Genomic DNA, 21,494 nt, shown 5'->3' with positions numbered 1-21,494 from the left:
TTTAACAAATAGGATGCTTTTGAGATATTGATTAGTGCAAATATGGCTTAATAGCAGAATCATTAGTTTTTAAATCTTGGAACTTCCAGTCCCTACTATTTCAACTGAACTTCAAGTTGTTCGATTATAGGCTGCCATTACTAATTGTTTTTAAATTTTGTGGGACATATCTAGTTCAGGAAGTTTTGTTCTTCAGCAATAGATTTTTTTTTTTTTTTTTTTTTTTTTTTTTTTAAGGTCACAGTTTTTAGAGCTTTATCTGCTCAGACTTCTGGGCATCTCATTTTGGATGTCTTAATCTTGAAACAGATTGAACTTGGATCATTGACTCCTGAATAAAATATAATTTGGGTTACAATCCCCACTTGCTCAGAAGCATTAAAATGATGCATTTCTGTAGGTTTACATGGGCTGGTATCCCTGTCTGTCCTACAGTTCTTTACTGGAATTGAGCAGAAAAGGTCAAATGGGGGGTAATATGTCAAAAGGCTGTAATTAAGATTTAGAAAGATTAATACCGATGGTATTTAATGAAATTGGCTTTTAAAGGAAAGCTCATCTATTACTTTGGTATTTAACATTTTTTTCTTATTAAAATGTTAGTGCTGAATAGAAGCACACAATCAGTGGCAGGGATATGAGTTTATACAGCCATCAGTGAAGGGGGCCACAACTAGTAAACAATCAGAGGTTTTGTGTGTGTGTGGTACTGATGATAAAATTACTCAGCTTTTCCACTTGAGATATAATTTTTTTTTTCCCAGAGCTTGCAGAAAATTTTTTTTATTGCCATAAGCAGCAGACTGACATAGCTGTATCACTTCACTGCACTGATGCAGTTTTTTTAAATTAGTAATTTCAGATATTTATAACAATCTCAAATACAAATAGAAAAAAAAAATCTGTCAATTTTTTACAGACAGGGGTTAATTTTTCCTCTAAAGGGAATACTGCAGTTAAATCCAGCATATCACATGGAAAAAAGACTCTGTAGTCTAAAGTAGCGGCTGATGCCTTTTGGTGTTTTGAAGAAGGAGCTGTTTCAAATTGCAAGGAAATTTCCATTTCAAAAATAGCTAGTGAACTATCACAATGACTGCTTTGCATATATTTTTGGTCACAAAAATACCATTGTTATTTTTTACTATGGATATGCAAATGAGATGTTGATAGGATTAAGTTCTGTCACCTTCTGAGACAGTCTTATGCTTGCACTATTGAAGTTTTCCTTTTCCACCCACTATTTCCTTTACATTTAATTAAAGACATCAAACTCATTTCATTTTCCATTCTTCGTGAGGTTTTCCTTTCCCTTCTCCTTTTAGCTTTTTCCCTAGTGATTTTTTCCGAGTCCTATTCAGTCTTCATATTTGCTCCAGGTGTTGCCTTATTTCACTGCATGAAATCTTCTATTTTCAATTAAGGAAACTATTTTTCTACCTTATACTTAAAATACAAGAAAATTGTAATAGTTTATCATCATAATCTTATTTTGACTGGTTATATCCCCATTAGATTTGCTGGGTGCTTTGATATCATGTAAACTGTTTATTGCATTTGTTTATGAATGAAAACTAAAATATGCAGTTGGGAAAGCTCATGACGGTATCAAATATATGTGTGTTGGGGGGAGTGAAAAACAACTAATTCTGAAAGTTGTTATATCTTTGCCTGTTTCTAAATCCTACCAACTATCCAACTTTTATAAAATACACATACACACACATATATTCATACATACACTCTCCAGTAATCAGTGTTCAGATTTAAAGTGTTGCATACTATATTCCATTCTGTAAGCTGGCTAAACATATATTTATAATAAAGTCTTGAATAACCAGCATTTTTTTAAAAGTGTTGTTTTTGTTGCTTTTTAAGAAAACCAATTTGAGTGTGAATGGAATTAGAAAGACTCACTGAATTAGACAGAATGAGAACTACCTCCTTTACAGCAGGAAGAACTTTCACAGCTGAAGCATATCAAAAAAAATTTCATGGCGAGGCAAAGACGGGGATAACCCACATCCTGGGAATATGACCACACTTCCTGTGCAGGCTATTCTCAAGTTTAAATAGCTGATAATTAAATGAGTTGCTACACTGCATATTTTTTATATGCATGCATGTGTATACATACACATGCACATGTATTATTATAGTCCAGTCAATGCAAATACATATTTTTATGTTAAAAGCTATTTCATACACCTTCTTAAAACTATGCCATAAACATCCCTACCCTTAAATTTGTTTTTTCTTAATCCAATTAATATCAAAATTATCATTAAAATAGTTCTTTGTATTCAAATGTTATATGAATATATAATTTGATTAAATCACTAACTGTTGGAGTTTCACTGATCTTGGCAAAGTGTTTGGTACACATTCATTTTTCCATTCATATTCTTTCTTTGGAAATGGAATTTGGTAGATGCTTCTAAAATTTATTTGCTTTTGAAACCTCTAATCTGCTCCCAAGGCTTGAAATTATGTGTAGATTATTTTAAAAGTTAAAATATATACATACATATGCAATTTTTAAATATTAAAATATCTGTGTCGAACTAGGATATTGTGACCATTGGGAGCATATGTTCTTAAACTAAAGAATGAATAAGAGTGTTTGTAAAAACTTGCCAATTCAACTGAATGTTCTGTCTGGAGATTAAGAAATTGTGAACACTCATTCTCAATTAACATTTTTCCAATTTTGAATATTCAAGGACTATCAAATAATCTATTTAAAATGTAAAGTTAAAGGTCAGGTTGGTTGACAAAGTTACCCTCAATACTCAGTATTTTTACCATCAAGCATTTCATTGTGAGATATACAATCTTTTTTGGAATTTTCTCTTTGTTCAATATCCATATCAATTTTTTTGTTGTACTTGTGGAGAAAACATAAGGAAGTTTCTCTCTTTTGGTTTAGTTCTCTTTGTAGATAGATGAACTATGTTATAGAAAAGTCATGTGTTATCATTTATCTTTTTATTCCTTCCTTCCTTCCTCTTTCTTCCTTCCTCTTTCTTCCTTCCTCTTTCTTTCTTCCTTCCTTTTTCCTCCTTCCTTCCTTTCTTCTTTCTTCCTTTCTTTCTTTCTTTCTTTCTTTCTTTCTTTCTTTCTTTCTTTCTTTCTTTCTTTCTCTCTCTCTCTCTCTCTCTCTCACTCTCTCTCTCTCTCTTTCTTTCTTTCTTTCTTTCTTTCTTTCGTTCTTTCTTCCCTCTCCCCTTCTCTCTCTCTTGATTGAAAGTCTTTATATGTGGGTGTGGCATAGTATAGGTCACTGGTTTAACTTGGAGCAAAGACAGTAGTCAATTTAAGCTATGTTACAGAACTGAACTCAGGTCTGCTCACCCAAAGTGCAGCAAAGGAAATCTACTGACACCAGGTTGCAGTGAAGGAAAGTACAATGTTTACTGCAGCATGCCAAGCAGGGGAATGGGAGACAAGTCTCAGGTCCACTCCAAATTGGTCTTTGATTTATGGGATTTTTTAAAGGGGAAGAGCAAAGAGGCTGGGATTAATCATCATCTTGCAATTCTGTGACATTTCTTAATTGTAATTTCGGTAGTTGGAATGTGTCTGGTTTATAATTTTCTAGCCAGGTGTTCCATGGCTTGGGGGTCAGTTAACTCATCTTGCCCTAGGGAAACAACCTGAATTTGTATGTTAATGATAATATCTATAATAGCAATTTTAGTACATTAACAGCGTTATCAACAACAGCAATTTTGGTCATCTGACTCTGGTTGATTAGTGTTCAGGTAGCACAGGACTGAGGTCAGAGGGGACAAGAAAGGGAATAAAGTTTTGGTTAGAGAGATTAATCAAAAACTTGGTAAGGGAACTCAGTTTTAGGCTGACTCAGTTTCACTGATGTATGAGTACTATTAATTTTAAATTGGACTCATAAACTATTCAATTACATATGATTATGTAAAGAATCAGGTCACAAAATAGTACATATGGCATATCACTTTTATTTTAAAATATATAGAATTATATAGAATATGTGCGTATACACATATATGCCTGCACACGTGTGTATTTTACAGATGAAAAGAGATTAAGGAAAACATTAATATATTATTACCTATGGTTTGTTGCATTACTGATTTTTATTTTCTTTGTGTTTTTCCGTGTTTTTATAAATTTCTACAATGAATGTGTATAATTTTTATATTAAGGGAATAACACATTTAAAAATGAAGAAAATAAAAAGGAAGATAGAGAGGGAGGAAGGAAGGGAGAGATGGAGAAAGGAAGGGAAGAAGGAAGTCTAACGTAGCAGGAATATCTTTGCCTTTGTGAAGCTGAGCAGGGCACTGTTTACTTCCCGGCTTATCAGCTGTCCTCTTTGGTATCTGGATATTGTAAAGAGCTAGGAATTTTAAATTATAGAATTATATGTGCTAAAAAAGAAAAGTCATTATTAGCACAGATCTACCAAAAGAGAGAATAACTAAGTATGAGAGTATATGTGTGAGTACACGTATTCAGATATGGCTTTCTGACATATTTTTCTTTAATATGGTCTAGTTTAGCATTAACTGTAGTTTGCTTCCTCTAATTCTCTATAAACTCTTACAGGCAAGAAGGGAAATACATGTGAAACCGTGACCTTACTGTGTGAGAAGATGGCATATGATTGCCTTGTAGCCCAAGACTATCCAGGTTTCAGCAATTAAATAGTTATGAGTCAGATAAAAAGGCCTGAAAGAGATTTCCCTGTACATTCATGGGTCAGGGACCATGTACTACATGATGTATGTTTTGCAATTACAGCGTTTGACACACAGGAGGTTTCGGTAAATCTTTGCATTGTTAAAAAAAAAAAATTGAACGATGTCTTAATCTAAATCTTTTTTTTTTCTGATCAGTTAGAAGCTCACTAGCTCTTACTTTAGAAGTATAAACCATGCAAACATTGTTCTCAGACAGTAGAGAAATGTTCAGGTGAATGCAGAGGCAGCCACTTCCAGCGCAAGGATGTCAGAGATGCCAGATGAAAGACTTCCACTGTCAAAGCCTGCCTTGTGTCTCTGGGCCACAGTACCTGTGTTGTCCATGTGGAATATTCATTTTCCCACTTAAAGTCAGTATTTCTGGAAGGGTAACCTATGTTTAGATTACCTACATCATAATCATCTAAAGTGTTTATAAGTATGCAGATTCTTAGAACTTACTCTAAACTTATTAGTTTGAGAAAATTGGGTAATGGTAATATTCCCAAATTCAGACTCTCAAATACAATATTAGCAAAGTTTCAAAGTAAGAATTATACCAGCTCCCTTACCCCCATATCACAAAATCTATATTTCGAATAGAATTTCATATGTGGCAAAGAGAGTTTGCGCTCTACAGTGGAAGAATGGTCTGGAACAGCTGGGGTAAACCCGGAAAAAATTTAAAAGTTAGACAAGTATATTTATTGATCAGCAAAATCATAAGGGAAGGTTTTTTCTTTTCTTTTTTAAGCTTCTTATCATAATTTAACAAATAAAAGTACACAAATCATAACTGTGCAGCTTGGTGAATTTGCACAAATCTAACCTATTGGTGCACTCAGCAGTCAGATGTGGAATCAGAGCATCTCCAGCATCCAAGAAGCCCCTGTGCCCCCCTTCCTTTTATCGCCCTCCCCCTTACCGAGGGTAACCACTGTCCTGACTTCTAATACCATAGATTGATTGTGCATGTTTTGGAACTTTACATAAATGTCATCAAACAGCATAAATTCTTTCGTAATTGACTTATTTCACTCCACATTATGTTTGATTCATTCATATTGTTGTAGTAATAGCTCTTTCATTCTCATTAAGGCATACTGTCTTTTTTGGTTAAATATGCCATGATGTGCTTGACCGTAGATGGGTATGGATGAGTGTTTTAGTAGTTTTCCATTTTAGGCTATTACAGAGAGTGCCACTATGAACATTTTAGTACATGTCTTTTAGTAAACATATGTACACATTTCAGCCAAATACGTACACAGGAGTAGAATTATTGGGTCACAGGGTATGCATAACACCAGTTTTAGCAGACACAGTCAAATAGTTTTCCAAAGTGATTGTATCAAATTGCCCTCTAGCAGTGCTGAGTGTTCTACTTGTTCCACATCCTTGCCAGCACTTGGCATTCTTCTGTTCTTTCATTTAAACCACTCTGGTGAGTATATAAACATCATATACTAATTTTAATGTGTATTCTACATGGGAAGTTGGTGTTATTGTAGTTGTTGTTTGTTTAAATATCTATTTTCTACACTTCAGCCTCAGAATTCTGATTCAAAAGGATGACAGAGGGTTTTGGGATGCGATATACTTTACAGCTCTCTAAAGTAATGCTGGTACCCATTCAGGTATTTGAACCACTGATCTAAGATCCTGGCTTTCAAGGACAAGTAAGGGAATGGGTTCCTTAATGGATTCATTCAAAACATTCCCACTGGGAGGTGAACATAAAGAACTCCTGGATAATTGTCTTAATGAGGGAAGATTGTTTTCAACTTTGTATCAACCATTTTAATGGTCAGAGGTTTTTAGATATTCTACCAAGATATCCATCAAAGCAGGTTTGTACCCAAAGTGTACATTCAGTTTTTCAAAGGTGATTTAAAATGTGGCATAGGGCTCTGTATTAGGAGAGAAAAAAAACAATAGATTGTGTGTGTGTGTGTGTGTGTGTGTGTGTGTGTGTGTGTGTGTGTATACATATATGGGGGGGGAGAGGGAGGGAGAGACAAGGAGACACCGAGAGACAGAGAGAGGCAGAGAAATTAATTCTAGGAATTGGCTTAAGTAAAGTTGACACAAAAAATTTACCATCTCAGGCTTTGAATATAATATTTAATTTTATCTTTGTAATTCTGAGGACAAAATCTTATAAATGATTCCAGGTATCTTTCCTTTAGTGAGTTCTTATCAAGCTTTACAGGATCTACCAAGATTAAGTTGACAAAGAAAGGAAAATAACCACACCCACCAGCTTTTTAGTAGTCTGCATGATATCTGTGTATTAATACCAAATTAATTGGTTGGGGACTAGGCAGTAAGAATCTAAGCTTCGATACCAGAAGCTACTGCTGAAACCCTGAATGGGCAATGGATAATTTTTTTTTTTTTTTTTTTTTTGCTTTACGCGGGCCTCTCACTGTTGCGGCCTCTCCCGTTGCGGAGCACAGGCTCCGGACGCGCAGGCTCAGCGGTCATGGCTTACGGGCCCAGCTGCTCGCGGCATGTGGGATCTTCCCGGATCGGGGCACGAATCCGTGTCCCCTGCATCGGCAGGCGGACTCTCAACCACTGCGCCACCAGGGAAGCCTGGCAATGGATACTTTTAGCTTTCTGGTTTTAGAACTCAAGAGAGAAATGTTAGGGATATCAAATTATCTTTATGTATGTCATCAGATCACAATGTTTTACCTGACAAGGAATCAATTTTAAATCTCATCCAGAGAGTGAATGAGAGTATTGCAGTTGCTCTAAGTTTTTCCTTTGTATCATTCTTTGATACATGTTGAGTGATTTCAGTGGGCTTTATTGGAGATATTTACTTTAGCCTCAGTTTAAGGCATTAAATGTGTATTGCTTCTATTACAGCACACCACACTTATGTGAGTGTAATAAAACAGCAGAGTTTGGCACCATCCATTTCTTGTTATGAATTGCTGAAATGATGCTGGGGAGTGTATTTATAAGTAGCGCATACTAGTATTGCCAAGTATTGACTTTGCTTGTGCTAACTCCATCCCATAAAACTTCTGACGACAACCTAAGTAAAGTTCAGTTGAAGATTAAATATTGCAAAATAAATGCCATAAATGGAAACCATTTTTCAAAACACTAAATTAGGAAGTTAAGGAATCAAGGCAATTAATCAATATTTCAAAATGATAAATATATTTTACAAAACACCACTTAAACTGAAAAGCTCAAAAAGGAGTTTTTTTGTGTGTGTTTAAAACAATGTTTATTTTAGTCTTTTGTGGGAGATTTCTGATAAGGCTTTTGAAAAACACTTTACCTAAAATTTTTGCTACAATTATATTCTTCATCAAAGTGATGTGAAGGAATACAGGTAAAATCATTTAGGTTTTGGTGCTAATAATTACGCTTGTCATTTATTGAGAACATATGTTCCAGGTGCTTTACCTAAATGTATTCAATTCTCTTTACAAGCCTATATCATTATTATCCTGATTTTAGAAAATACACTAATGTTAAAACAACATTTGTTCAGTCAGTCATTCCAGTAAGTTTCATTTGGTGCCAAACAATTCCAGAGTTTAACAGGGAGTCCAAGTCTCCCAGGCTTGTGGGCTTACATTCATTCAGGAGAGAGGTGGTGAGGAAAAGGTAATAAACAAATAAGGAAAAAAAGAAAAAAGAAAATGATGAATCAAGAGAGAAGACAGGGAAGTGTGGTCATCTGGCAGATAGGCGGGGGCAAAGAAGGGAGGAGGGGAGGCAGCATATCACTGTGTGCATGCAGAAATCCACATGGAGGCAAACTTGGCATATCTAAAATAACCAAAGGAAACAAATATATGGTCACAGCTGAATTTAACATTTAGTTGGGGAGATATGTGAATATAAAATATTAAATAAGAAGACTTAATAGTAGCTTTAAATACCACCTATATGCTGATGACACCTATATGTCTATTTCCATCCCAGTCTGATTCCTAGACTTATAAATCCAAGTGCCTATGGGGTGTTTTGATTTAGGTGCCACCTAGCCATCTCAACCTTTCACACACTAGTTTATATATCTGCATCTTATAATTTTAATTAACATGAGTCATTACTCCTAGATCCTGGTTAAGTATGGCCCCATTGAGAGGATTAAATTTCTGAGCTTGCCAGAGGATAACCATAAACAAGTACTACTAATAATTGTTCAGGAAACTTACAGGGAACGCTCTGATTTCCTTACTAATGCACCAGATCATTGGGGCCCTCTGAGAGCCAGTCTTGAGTTTACAGTGGGAGAAAAGAAATCAAATACCTGCCTCCTAGGAGTTTATATTTTAATGTGGAGTAGAGTGGAGCAAAGACAGTGAACAACAACAAAAACAAAAACCTACATATACATGTCTCACGTTATGCCAGGTAGTGATGAGTGCTATAAAGGAGGAAGAGAAAAAAAAAAAAAAAGCAAGATATAGCACACACTTATCCCAGCTCAGGGAAAAGACACTGGGAGTTGCTGTAGTCAGGAAAGACTTCATGAAGAAGAATGCTTGATATAAATTATAAAAGAGGAAAAAAGCATTAACCCTATTGTTTGATAGATGGGGAGCTAAAATTACATTTTTAAAAGCCCTAAACATCACAAATTAAGTTTAACATGAGCCACTACATATCACTGTCTTTCAAACTTTATGCTACAGCAAGTTGTTTTTGCCCACCTCTCCTTCTGCCATGTGGAATTTTGTGTTGCAAACTAAGGTATAACAAGCTACCAGTATATTTTCTTTAAAATTTTAGGAATCTCTTTAATCGGCCAGCAATAAAGTGGTTAAGAGGATTACTAATTTAGATATTAAACCCATCACTGTCATCTTATTCTTCCCCTTCCAGTAATCATCCACACATTTTTTTTTAACAGTAATTAGCCAACTTTTATTATTTAGCGCTTTGTAATTACAAAATAGCTTGCAGTCATCATTTAGTTATCCTTAACGGCATTCCAATTAAGTTATTGGGATCTGTGTCTTGCATACTATCTGGAAAAATATTAAATTTCTTCCATACAATTTTGCTGTTTTCCATGCATATCTTTAGCTGTATTTCACTTCACTTGCTTTATATCTCACATCTCCTAACTTGAAGGTGCAAATTTTCTTGATGCAAAAATACCAGTGTTGAGGCTCAAGGCAGGCCACCCCAAAATATGCCAAAATGGCATATTGATTATTTTTGAATTAAAGTTACTTGAGAAAGAGCTGGTGCAAGAAGGACATTCTGACCCTCTCCTCTGTCTCCTTGAAAACAGGAAATAAATCTCCCCTATGAAAGTTACCCTCCCTGTACCAGGAGGTAGAGAGACATCCTTACCATCAGAGACAGGAAATTCAGGGCTGAGAAGGCTGTAGAGATGAATCTGGTTACTCCTTTACTAATTTACTACGCCAAGCCCAAGCTCTGTTTAGATTCTACGCTACTTAAGCACCCAAGCCTAAGTTTCTTCATCCTGTTCATTCCTCACAAATTCATTTCTTTGTCTAGAAAATATAAAAGCTGCCTCCCCTGGTCACTGCTTAGGTTCTATTTCTATGAAACCTCTGTACACACAAATTAAATGTTTTTCCCCTCCTGTTAATCTGTTTTCTGTCAATTTAATTATTAGACCAGCCAAAAGAATTGAAGGGGAGTAGGGAGGAAATTTCCCTCTCCACGTCACCAGTTTGTAGCTTAACCTCTGATTAGAAAAACAGAACTTTTAAAAACATTTAAATAATTCATTTTGATGTGATTCAACATTTTGATGATTGTAGTATTCTAGTATGATTATACATGCTGATTTTATGGCACAAAATTTTGGAAAAATAAAAGTTTCCTATTCCTTAATTTTTGTTTTCACTTTAAGTTATACCATTTCAAAATACATGATTTATAATGATTTAATTGAAATCAAGAAACTCAGCTATAAAGTGAAATCAATTGGTGTACTTCAAGTTCACCGGAAATAATTCTAATTAAAAATTGGACAAAGAAAAAGTTTAATATAAATGGAATAATTAGAGACATATTTTGTGTTACCTTGGGTGCATGTTTGATTAAGTTCTTGTGATTTGGAATCAGCTTATCAGCCACTTTACCAAGTGCCAGTTGACTCTGGCTGTGCCCTTTATAAGTCTCAGGGTCAGGATCTGCACAGTGGGATTAAATAGAGTAGTTAATGCAAAGGATTGCCGTGAGGATGTTCATGACTGCTCAGTAAATGTCCCTTTTATGCTTGCAGAAGTAAAATTTCTCCAGAAATAAGGAAGACCTTCTTCCTGATATAGGATTACATATACAGACTATATTTTAGGAGTATATATTGATACGATGATTATGTTTTTACTTAGAGAAATTAGCAGATTTTACTTAGACACTATGAGATTCACAGCCCAAGAAAGCCAGTGCTCTCTCCTTAAACAAGTCACAGAATTTCCAATTCAGTAACACACACTCTGTTTGACACTTATTATAGAAGAAAAGGATTTTAAAAGCTGAATCCACCAGTTCATTGGATCAGTTAAGTCTTTATTATATCCATACACCCTTAAAGCTCTCTTTGTAATCAGCCTGTTCTATCATTTAACAGCCTTATTTTGTGTTTTGGCAACGGACCCCAAGTGAATGGGTCTATCTGGGGATGAGAAGAAAGGAAGCCACCCAAAGGCCCTTTTTTGCCTTTGCAAACTGATGGTTTCCAAGCAGTTTTCTGGTGTTTGGAAACACTGCATAGTAACTGGGGGAAGAGGCAGCTGTGCTTTGGCCCACATGAGGTAATTTGCAGACACATTTTAATTGCCTTTTAGGGAGCATGAAGGAGTTCCAAATAGTCTAATGAGTTCCAGCAAACACCTGTGAAATGCTTTTAGACGGCCATGTAATACTGAAATTAAGAATGTAACGCAGCAATTGGAGGCATGGTGATTTTTTTTTTTTTTTTCCCCTCCACTGAAAAGGATAGCTAGAGATGTTTGAAAGACCCCTTGCCTATATATAGTAGGTTTTCCACTCACCAAATGACCTTTGGGAGTAATCTAATGAATTCAATAATGTTTGATAGAACCTTCACATCAAACTTTATATTTAAAAAAAATAAAAAATCTTGATCAGACAGTAATACTTAAATGAGAGGGATATCAGATAGTTATAAATCTAAAACTATACATCTATTAGTCAATAAACAATATTAAATGAATAGATCTGAAATACATGCGAAAAAATCCTAACAATATGGTGATAGATGGAGATTGTGAAATACTTTATGGTTTCTCGCCCTCCCTCCTTTCTTTCCCTCTCTGCTGCCTCCCTTCCTCCCTTCCTACATTTTTTTTAATGGTTCATCAGTGATTTAAATGAAGATAGTTTTGAGAGATGGATGACATTTTAATCTTCCTGGTCTGCATTTGGGAGCTGCAACAGAGGAAAGATTAGTATAATTTGGAGATTAAGAAAAGAAAAAATTCAGAAATTATATCCTCGTTCTAACTTTAGACTAACGTTATTATTTTGTGAGTGTATTTGTGTGTGTGTACCATTATGTAAGTGCATAAGTCTTCCTTCTCCTAAGTAACAACAATCCTGAAATGTGTGTTCACATTCCAAAATTCTCCTTATACTTTTAATATATGTGGTATATGATATCACATATGCATACATACACACACATGTACTCCAACAAAATGAAGTAAAAAGCTCTAAAATCAAATCACACTGCATTGTTCCTCTGCAGGGCTATTTTTTCTTAACATAGTTGTAGGATACTTTAATAGATGTAGCTATAATTCATTTATTTTCATGATTGTATAATGTGCCACTGTAAAAATATTTACACTTTATTCCTTTGTGATAGACATTTACGTTGTTTTCACTTTGTCACTATCACAGGCAATGCTTCCCTCATCTATGGCTGTAAAAGTATTTCTTTAGACTCCCTAGAAATGTAATTGATAGGTGACAAATTATAAGCATTTTCAGCTTGACTAGCTTCTGCCACCTTTCTCTTAAAAGCGGTTATAATAATTTGCTTTCCTACCAGTGTTGCCTAAGAATTACTATGGATTTATATGCCTGCCAGTTCATGAAATCGTCAGTCAGTTTTAAGTTTGTCCATTTGATTGATAGGAAATTCCAATTTGGTTTATCTTGTATTTCCTAATGATTGGCAAGTTTCCATATCTTTCGTATACGTATTGACACTTCACATAGAATCTTCTGTGAATTGCCTTTTTCCTTTGTGTTGTTTCTTTAATTTTTTTAAGTGGATTTTATGAGTCTTTATTTGGGACACAAAAACTTTCTTGGTTATATGGGCTACAAATACCATCTCTCTATCTATGGTTTATCTTTTGTCATTGAGCTTATGGTAACTTTTGACACACACAAGGTTTAAAATGTAATTCATTATGGTTTGTCTTTTTATATCTTTTAAAATATTTATTTATTTGGCTGTGCCAGGTCTTAGTTGCTGCATGTGAGATCTAGTTCCCTGACCAGATCAAACTCCAGCCCCCTTCATTGGGAGCACAGAGTCTTAACTGCTGGACCACCAGGGAAGTCCCTATATCTATTTTAGAAAGCCTTTCCTACATTGGGGAAATAATAAAGTTCCTATCTTAGAGTTTCTTCTATATATAATACTGTTTTTCCTATTTTTAAATTTAATACATGTGAAATTTGGGCTGTATTTTGTGAGGTAGGGATCCATGTGGCTAATCCATACTTTTAGCACCTATCCTGTTTATCTACAATGACCTTAAATATTGTTTCCACATATGCGTGCTTCTAGAGCTTCACTGACTAATGTGGGAGCCAGTAGTTAAAGCAGCTATTTACATTTACATTTAATTAAAATTAAGCAAAATTTAAAAATTCAGTTTCCTAGTCTCACTAGCCACATTTCAAGTACTCACTAGCCATATATGATTAGTCTCTATTTTATTGGACATTGCAGATGTAGAATATTTTCATTATCACAGAAAGATCTGTTGGACAGTGCTATTAAGGAATTCAGCTCTCTTAGCCTTAATTCACCTCTGTCTGCCCCTGTCCCTGCCACTGCTCTAATGCAACAGTGTTTCTATAATCTTAGTATTTCATGGGGCAAGGCGTTCTCCCTTATTCTTATGTTTCAGAAGGGTCTTCTCTATTCTTGGTTTTTTGTTCCTCTATACATTTTTAATATCACCTTTAGGGAATTTGGTTGAACTTTCATGTGTTTATACAGAAATCTGGATATAATTTATACATATATATCATTGCATTTCTAAACCTTGGTCAGTATACACCTTTCTGTTAATTTAGAATTTATTTTTTAATTCATAAAGTTTTCTCTACATATATCATCTACCTTTTGAATAGCTTTAATCATAAGTACATTAAAGGTTTTGTTGCTATTGTAAATTGTATTTTTCTTTTACATCATCTGCTTATTGTTGGTGCATAGTAATACTATTAATTTTTTATGTATTACTCTTATACCCAACTACCTCACTGAATTCTAAGTAAACTTATTTTGTTCTGTAAACTCTCTTAAGTTTACAAGGTAGACAAACAGTATTTGTGAGTAAGGTCAATTTTGTATCTTCCATTGCAATTTCTATAACCTCTCTCTCACTTTTTTTTTTTTTCTTTAGTAGTACCATGTGGACTAGATTTTTTGGGGGGAAATGAGGTGCTAAAATTGGATGTAGTTTTTTGTTGTTTTTTTTAGTATTTTCTGTACAATTACCTTTCTTCATTTTCCTTTGGATTTATTCTGTTTGTTTTCTAATTTCTTGAGTTGGATAAATTCTTAGATCATTAGTTTTCAGCATTTCTCCATTCTTAACATAAACGTTAAGGCTGTTTTTTTTTTTTTTTTCTAATAGCTACCTAACTTCATCCCATAATTATTTACAACACTATTCACTTCTAACTATTTTATAATTCTTATTTTCATTTCCCCCCAATACATGAAATATTTAGAAAAATGTGTTTAAATTTCCAAATGCTTTTGGAAGTTTAGTTCTTTTTTTTCTATCTTAATTTTCATTCAATTATAGAATGTTGTCAGTGTGATTCTGATGCTTTTAATTGAACGGAGATTTGTATCATAGCTTAGAAAGCTTTTGCTTTTCTAAAAATAGCATTCTATGTATGTTTGGGCAGAATGTCTGTTGTATAACTGTTGAGGACAATTTTCCATTATATATCCATTTGATCGAGCTAGATAAACAGGCCATTAAAATTTTATCTGTCCTTACTAGATTTTTAAAATTTATTTATTTTTGTTCTGTTTGGTAAAGAAATTAATAATAGAGGTGTGTTAAAATCCCCCAGTATGATTGTGGATTTGTCAAATTCTATACATTTTTATTACATTTTGAGGCTTAGTTATTAGGTTCATGAAATTTAGAATTCTTTTACCTTTCTAGTGAATTGAGTCTTTTATTGTTAGACAGTAACTCTCTTTATTTATAAAGATGTTTTTAACCTTATGATTTATTGGTCTGATGTTAAAATAGTTACAACGTTTCTTTTAACTAGTATTTGCATGGTAAAACTTTTCTCATTTCTCTTCAATCTTTGCATATCCCTGTTTCCATTATATAAATTGGATACTACATAGATTGTGGTGTATGTGTTTATTTTAGTTCATTTTGACAATCTCTTTATTTCATCCAGATTATTTAAATTCCATTTATAGTTATTGCTTATAAAGGTAAATTCTCTTTTACCATTATAGTTTATGCTATCTTTTCTCCTTTTTAATTCTCTTTTCCTATGTTTTATTTAATTGATTCATTCTTTCATTTATTCATTCATTCAAAATGATTTATTAAGTGCTAAGTGAATGCCAAACACCACCTTAGCTGTTCAGAAAATAGCAGTGAAACCCCTGCCTTCAGGAAGCTTATAATATAGGATGATGATAGACAATAAACATAAATAATTATAAATTATGGTTTGTTAAATGTGACAAGCAGTAAGGAGGAAGATAAAGCAGGAAGTTGTCAATAAATAAAAGGATTATTAGCCATCTAATTCAAGACCTTAAAGGAAAAAAAAGCAGTACTTCCTTTCAGTGAAAATAGCAAAGTTCTAGGCTAATGCGTAGACAAAGACTTGGCAATTTACATTGCTTATTATGAGAAAGAAGATATTCTCTTATTCTTCTCGCCCTTTCCCCTAATCTTACTCATTTTAATAATAACATGATAAAGTCCATCTATTCAGTCCTTGTTTTCTCTTGAGCATTTCATATGGGAAGATGATGACTGCCCCCTCTGTCAGTTCTTCAAGAATGATTGTGAATGTGTCCTGGACATCACTATCTATCCTTTAGTCAGGCTCTATAATTTCAGAAATTACAAATTAGATTTTATAAAATACGCTCCAAATCTGTATCATTGGAAAACTGAGTGTTACTGGGATTATACTGATAATTACAGTGAATCGTTTGAAATGCTAGTATTCAGTCATTTTGACTTTAAAACATGGACATTTCTTATAGGTTGGCCCTATTCAAGCCCTAATAATATACTTGTAATGTTCAGATCTATTGCTTGCTGTGATTATTCTACATATTGTTATAGTTTAAAAAATTTAGCTTGATTTTCTGAAAAAAAAAATAATGCTTATGTCTTAAAATGTGTTTTCTGCTTTATTTGTGCAATATGACTTTCCCCCCATCAAGCATCAAGCATTTTTTCTTATTGGTAAGTTAGAAAAAATAAATAGGTACATTAAATATACAGTGAATACTATCATTTTAACAGAAGTATGTATTTGACTTTTCATATTTTGTTACTTGATCTTCCCAGATTGATTTATGACAGACAGTAAAGTTGTCAGAGGCCTTTTGTTGTTGGCAATGTTTTAGTTCTCAAATTATGAGAACATGGAGTTTTGCTATACAGGGAGAAGAAAGTAGTTCTTTGACTGATATAGATGAAATGACAGTTCATCCTGAGAATAAGGCTTAGTGCTGTGAAACTGGGGTATTGCTACTTCCTTAGCAGTGAAAAATCTTATTAAAAAATCACCTCTATCACATAGTTGGACATACTGTGCTGTCAGCTTGGCTACCAGTGTTAAAGCTGTTTAGAAAATTGAAAATGAGGAAGGGAGTAGTTCAACATAGCTTCCATATAATAAAAACTATTTGCCCTTGGAAAATGTTTGATATCTTGTTTCTCTGGTCTGAATAATCTAGAACATTGTTTTACTTTTATCTCTGGTATCTTGAACACACACAGAAGCTCTGCCATTTAATTTTCTTTCTCTGAAATTATTTTGCTTTTGAACAAAGTAGACATTTTATCTCTGCCTCATTTACAAATAAATAAAAAATAAATAAATAAGGTCCCATCAAATTCTTTTTGCCAGATCTTTTATCAGAATCAGAGTATTCTAATATAAGTAGTGAGGATCTCTACTAGATATTTAGGAAAATCAGAACATGTTGACAGCCCACAGAATAACTGGACTAATACCAATTTATTAGAAGCTGTCAGATTGCATAGCATAGGTAACATAAAGGCTGAAGCAATATGATAAAAAAAGACCCTTAAATTCTTCAGGATGAAGAAGAGGAGGACCAGAGGTCATCATAGTGGGGAATCTGAAGACAATTAGCTTTTTCTTATTATGAAAGTTAACGATATATTAAAATTTCTTGTATATCTTATTTTACTAAAATTATATTCCTCCCTCTCAAACTACAGTCTCATTAGAAAATTCCTCTGACCCCACCATCAAAAAAAAAGGAGTGGGGATTAAGGAGATGAAGAGGGAAGATTACTTTTGTTTTTGTATGTAGGGAATATAATAAGGGAGGTAGTGATTATGAAGAAAAGAAATTCAGTTATTTTACTAACTCCAGAAGAAACTGAATCTTGACAATCCTGGAACAGTCCCGTGATACCTTGTAAAAGAACCAAAATTGAGAATATCAATTCTTATATCCTGGCTAGTTCTTATTCATTTTTTACATTCTGCCCTCATAAATTTTTGTTTAGAATTTTCAAAAGTATGATGTTTTTCCTCACTTAAACCAAACTTTCTCCTGTGATTCTTGAACCAAAATAGGCCGAGTTTAAATTGTCTCAGGTATCATTTACTTCTCACAATAGTTTTGTATAGCACTTGAGATAGGACACTGCATCATGACAGTATCTGAACACTCTCACCATGCTAGTATAAAAGTGCTATTGTCAGTCTTCCCTGGTGGCGCAGTGGTTGGGAGTCCACCTGCTGGTGCAGGAGACGCGGGTTCTTGCCCCGCTCCGGGAGGATCCTGCGTGCCGCAGAGCGGCTGGGCCCGTGAGCCATGGCAGCTGGGCCTGCACGTCCGGAGCCTGTGCTCCGTAACGGGAGAGGCCACAGCAGTGAAAAAAAAAAAGTGCTATTGTCTTCTAAAAGCATAGCATATTTGCCTTTGCCATAGAAGTTAACATTATCGCCAAACTCAGAGTTTGATAGAGTAGATGACATTCGTTCCTTGGCTGTTGATATGTCATATATAACTATTTCCTGCTACAGTTCATTGTAGGCCTAGATGGGAGGGTTTGTGTCAAACTTATTCACTCTATGAACATTTATTAAGTGTATCATAAACTCTAGACCAGGTAGTTACATTTTACTTTTTCCCCATCTTACAATCTTGGTTTTTAACTGACATACTTTGTTCACTTATATTTTGTGTACTTACTAATATATTTGTGTTTAAATCTAATAATTTGCTCTTTGATTTCTTTTTTTCCAACTGTATTTCTTCATTTTTTGCTCCCAACTTTCTTCCTCTTGGAATAATCAAACATTTTTATTAATTCATTTTATTTTAAAATCTTTTAGCGATTACCCTAGAAATTACAACATGCATTTTTAAAATTATTAGCATCTACCTTAAAATAATAATTTTATAACTCTCTGTACTTTAGGACCCTATAATACTTTAACTCCATGTATATTCCCACCTCCTTTTGTACTGTTTTTTGTCATGTATTTTAATAATGTTTTAAACACACAAGAACTACTTATTGTTTTAAGAAGTCAGTATTCATTTACACTGAACACATATATATCCTTTTAGTGTTCTTCATCTCTTCCTGAATTAGTCTCTCCATCTGGAATCAGTATTTAGTATTTAGTATTTTTTGAATATGGGTCTGTTGGTGACAAATTCTTATTTTTGTTTGTGTAGCAATGTTTGTATTTTACCATAATTATTAAAGAATTTTGTTGTTGTTGTTATGGAGTACTAGCATGATAGATATTTTCTGTTATTAAGTAGTTGTTCCATTGTCACCTAACTTTCATAGTTTCTTTTGAAAAGTAACCCATAAGGCTTATTTCTTCTTTGAAAAGAATAGTGCATCCTTTTTCCCTATGGCTGCTTTAAATATTTTTTTCTTTGTGTTAGATTTCTTCATTTTTTTAAAATAAATTCTGCTTGGGGTTTATTGCGCTCCTTCAAACTATGACTTTGTATATGTTAATGTTGGAATACTTTTAGCCAGTATCTATGTTAGTATAGGTCTTACAAGAAGGAAGTACCAAGATGAAATGTTGTGCAAGAAGAAATTTATTAGAGGAAATGTCTGTGAGAGAAAATAGTAAGGATCCAGAAGAAAGTAGAAGATCTATTGGACTAAAGTTCATGTCTGATTCTGAATAAAGGAGAAAGAAGAGAAAGTTTGAGTGAAAGTATCTTAGACTTACAGTGAAGTCCTAAGGAAAGCTTGCCATGGTCATTGGACAGTCCTTGAGCCACAGTCACCCATAAGAGACTTGTCTCTTCCAGAAACATGTCTGTCTTAGTATTCATGCAGGATATAGTCATTGTCTGGGATCAGGCTATTGAACTTGTGGCCTCGATGTGAACAGGGTGTTATTTTCAGATGAATTTTATGTCTCTTATGTTCCCTGCAGAGATCTGAGAAGCATTTTTCTCATGTTCACTGTGGTATCTCTTCATATACTACTTATGCTTTATTCTATCTGTGGTGGGTAACCTCTAGGATGGCTTCCAATGATACCTTCCTTTGGTAATTCATCATGTTATATATTTACCTTCCTTTGAGTGTAGGAAGGACATAGTGAGTTGCTTCTAATGAGTAGAATATTGTCAACCTAATCGTAGGTCACTTTGCAGACTGGATTATAAATAGACTGTGGCTTTGGTCTACTGTTTCTTTCTTTCTTACTTCTTCTTTAAGAAGTCAGCTGCCATGGTATGAGGTATAATTTTCCCAATGAAGAGACCCACACGGTAAGGAACTGAATGATTCCCAGCCAATAACAAACATGCTTGGAAGCAGACTCTCCATCAAACTTTCGGATGAGATTGCAGCTCTAGTTGTTAATGTGACTGGAATCTAACTAGGGATGTTGAAATAAGGGCATCCAGATAATCCTCACCCAGATTCCTGATACATAGAAATTTTGACATAATAAATACTTTTTGTTATTAAGCCACTAAGTATTGTAGTAATTTATTACACAGCAGTAGGAAACTAATACATCCTCTTTCTTCTCCTTTCGGAATTTAACTTATAGATAGGATAGGCCTTTCAAGCATGTCTTATGTATTTCCTACTCCTTTAAAAAAAATTCCTTCAGTGTGCTTCAGTATATTTTCTATTGATTTATAGTTCAGTTTACTAATCCTCTTTCTGCTCTATCTAATCTAGTGCTAGATAATTCACATTTGACTTCTACAATTTCTGTTTGACTATTTCATACTGATTCTACTCACCATGTAAATATCTCCATTTTTTCATCTATTTTTGATACATATTTATTTTAGCAAGTTAAAACTCTATATCTGATATTCCAAATATCTGGGTCACTTGTGGTTCCATTTCTATTGTCTGCTCCCACTCCCACTTGATCACTTGGTTCTATACATGATATTCTTTGTAATTTTTTATTGAATTCTAATCTTTCATGAATAAAATGCTTCTTCAGACTGTCATTACACATAAGTTAAATATTAAATGAAACTTTTTAATATTAAAAATACACACTAAGGGCTTCCCTGGTGGCGCAGTGGTTGAGAGTCTGCCTGCCAATGCGGAGGACATGGGTTCGTGCCCCGGTCCGGGAGGATCCCACATGCCGCGGAGCGGCTGGGCCCGTGAGCCATGGCCGCTGAGCCTGCGCGTCCGTAGCCTGTGCTCCACAACGGGAGAGGCCACAACAGTGAGAGACCCGTGTACCACACACACAAAAAAAAATACACACTAATTTGTAAAAGCTCATCTTCCTGTGTAAAATAACCAAAATCATAGTATGTCTAGATTGACATAAATATATTAATCACTACCTAGGTAAATGTAATCAATTGCTATAATCTTTATGCACAAGATGGAATATAATTGAGGTTTATGTGAACTGTAATGGGCAACATTTAGTTATTATTAGTAATGGTAAAAATAAAATGCATAGAACTTTAAGTGCTCTGTATTATTTTATCAAATTTCCCAGTGTACCAGATGAATGCCATGCATCAAAAGATCTACATCCTTATTATACCTCTAACACTATTTGGCTTGTGTCCTTGAACATTATATATAACTTGGTTTTCCTTTTTTAATCTATCACATTGCATATTCTCTAGCATGCCTTTCATAAATGTTAGAGTGAGAAACTGACTTTATAAGAGGAAATGAGATTTAAAAAAACAGTACATCACAGAAAACAAACTTATGGTTACCAGAAGGGATATTAGGGATAGAAGGGAGATAAATTACAAGTTTGGGATTGACATATGCACACTACTATGTA

The sequence above is a fragment of the Phocoena sinus genome, chromosome 3 (assembly GCF_008692025.1).
Source record: "Phocoena sinus isolate mPhoSin1 chromosome 3, mPhoSin1.pri, whole genome shotgun sequence".
NCBI classification, from domain to species: domain Eukaryota; kingdom Metazoa; phylum Chordata; class Mammalia; order Artiodactyla; family Phocoenidae; genus Phocoena; species Phocoena sinus.
Note: the sequence above shows the minus strand (reverse complement) of the source record.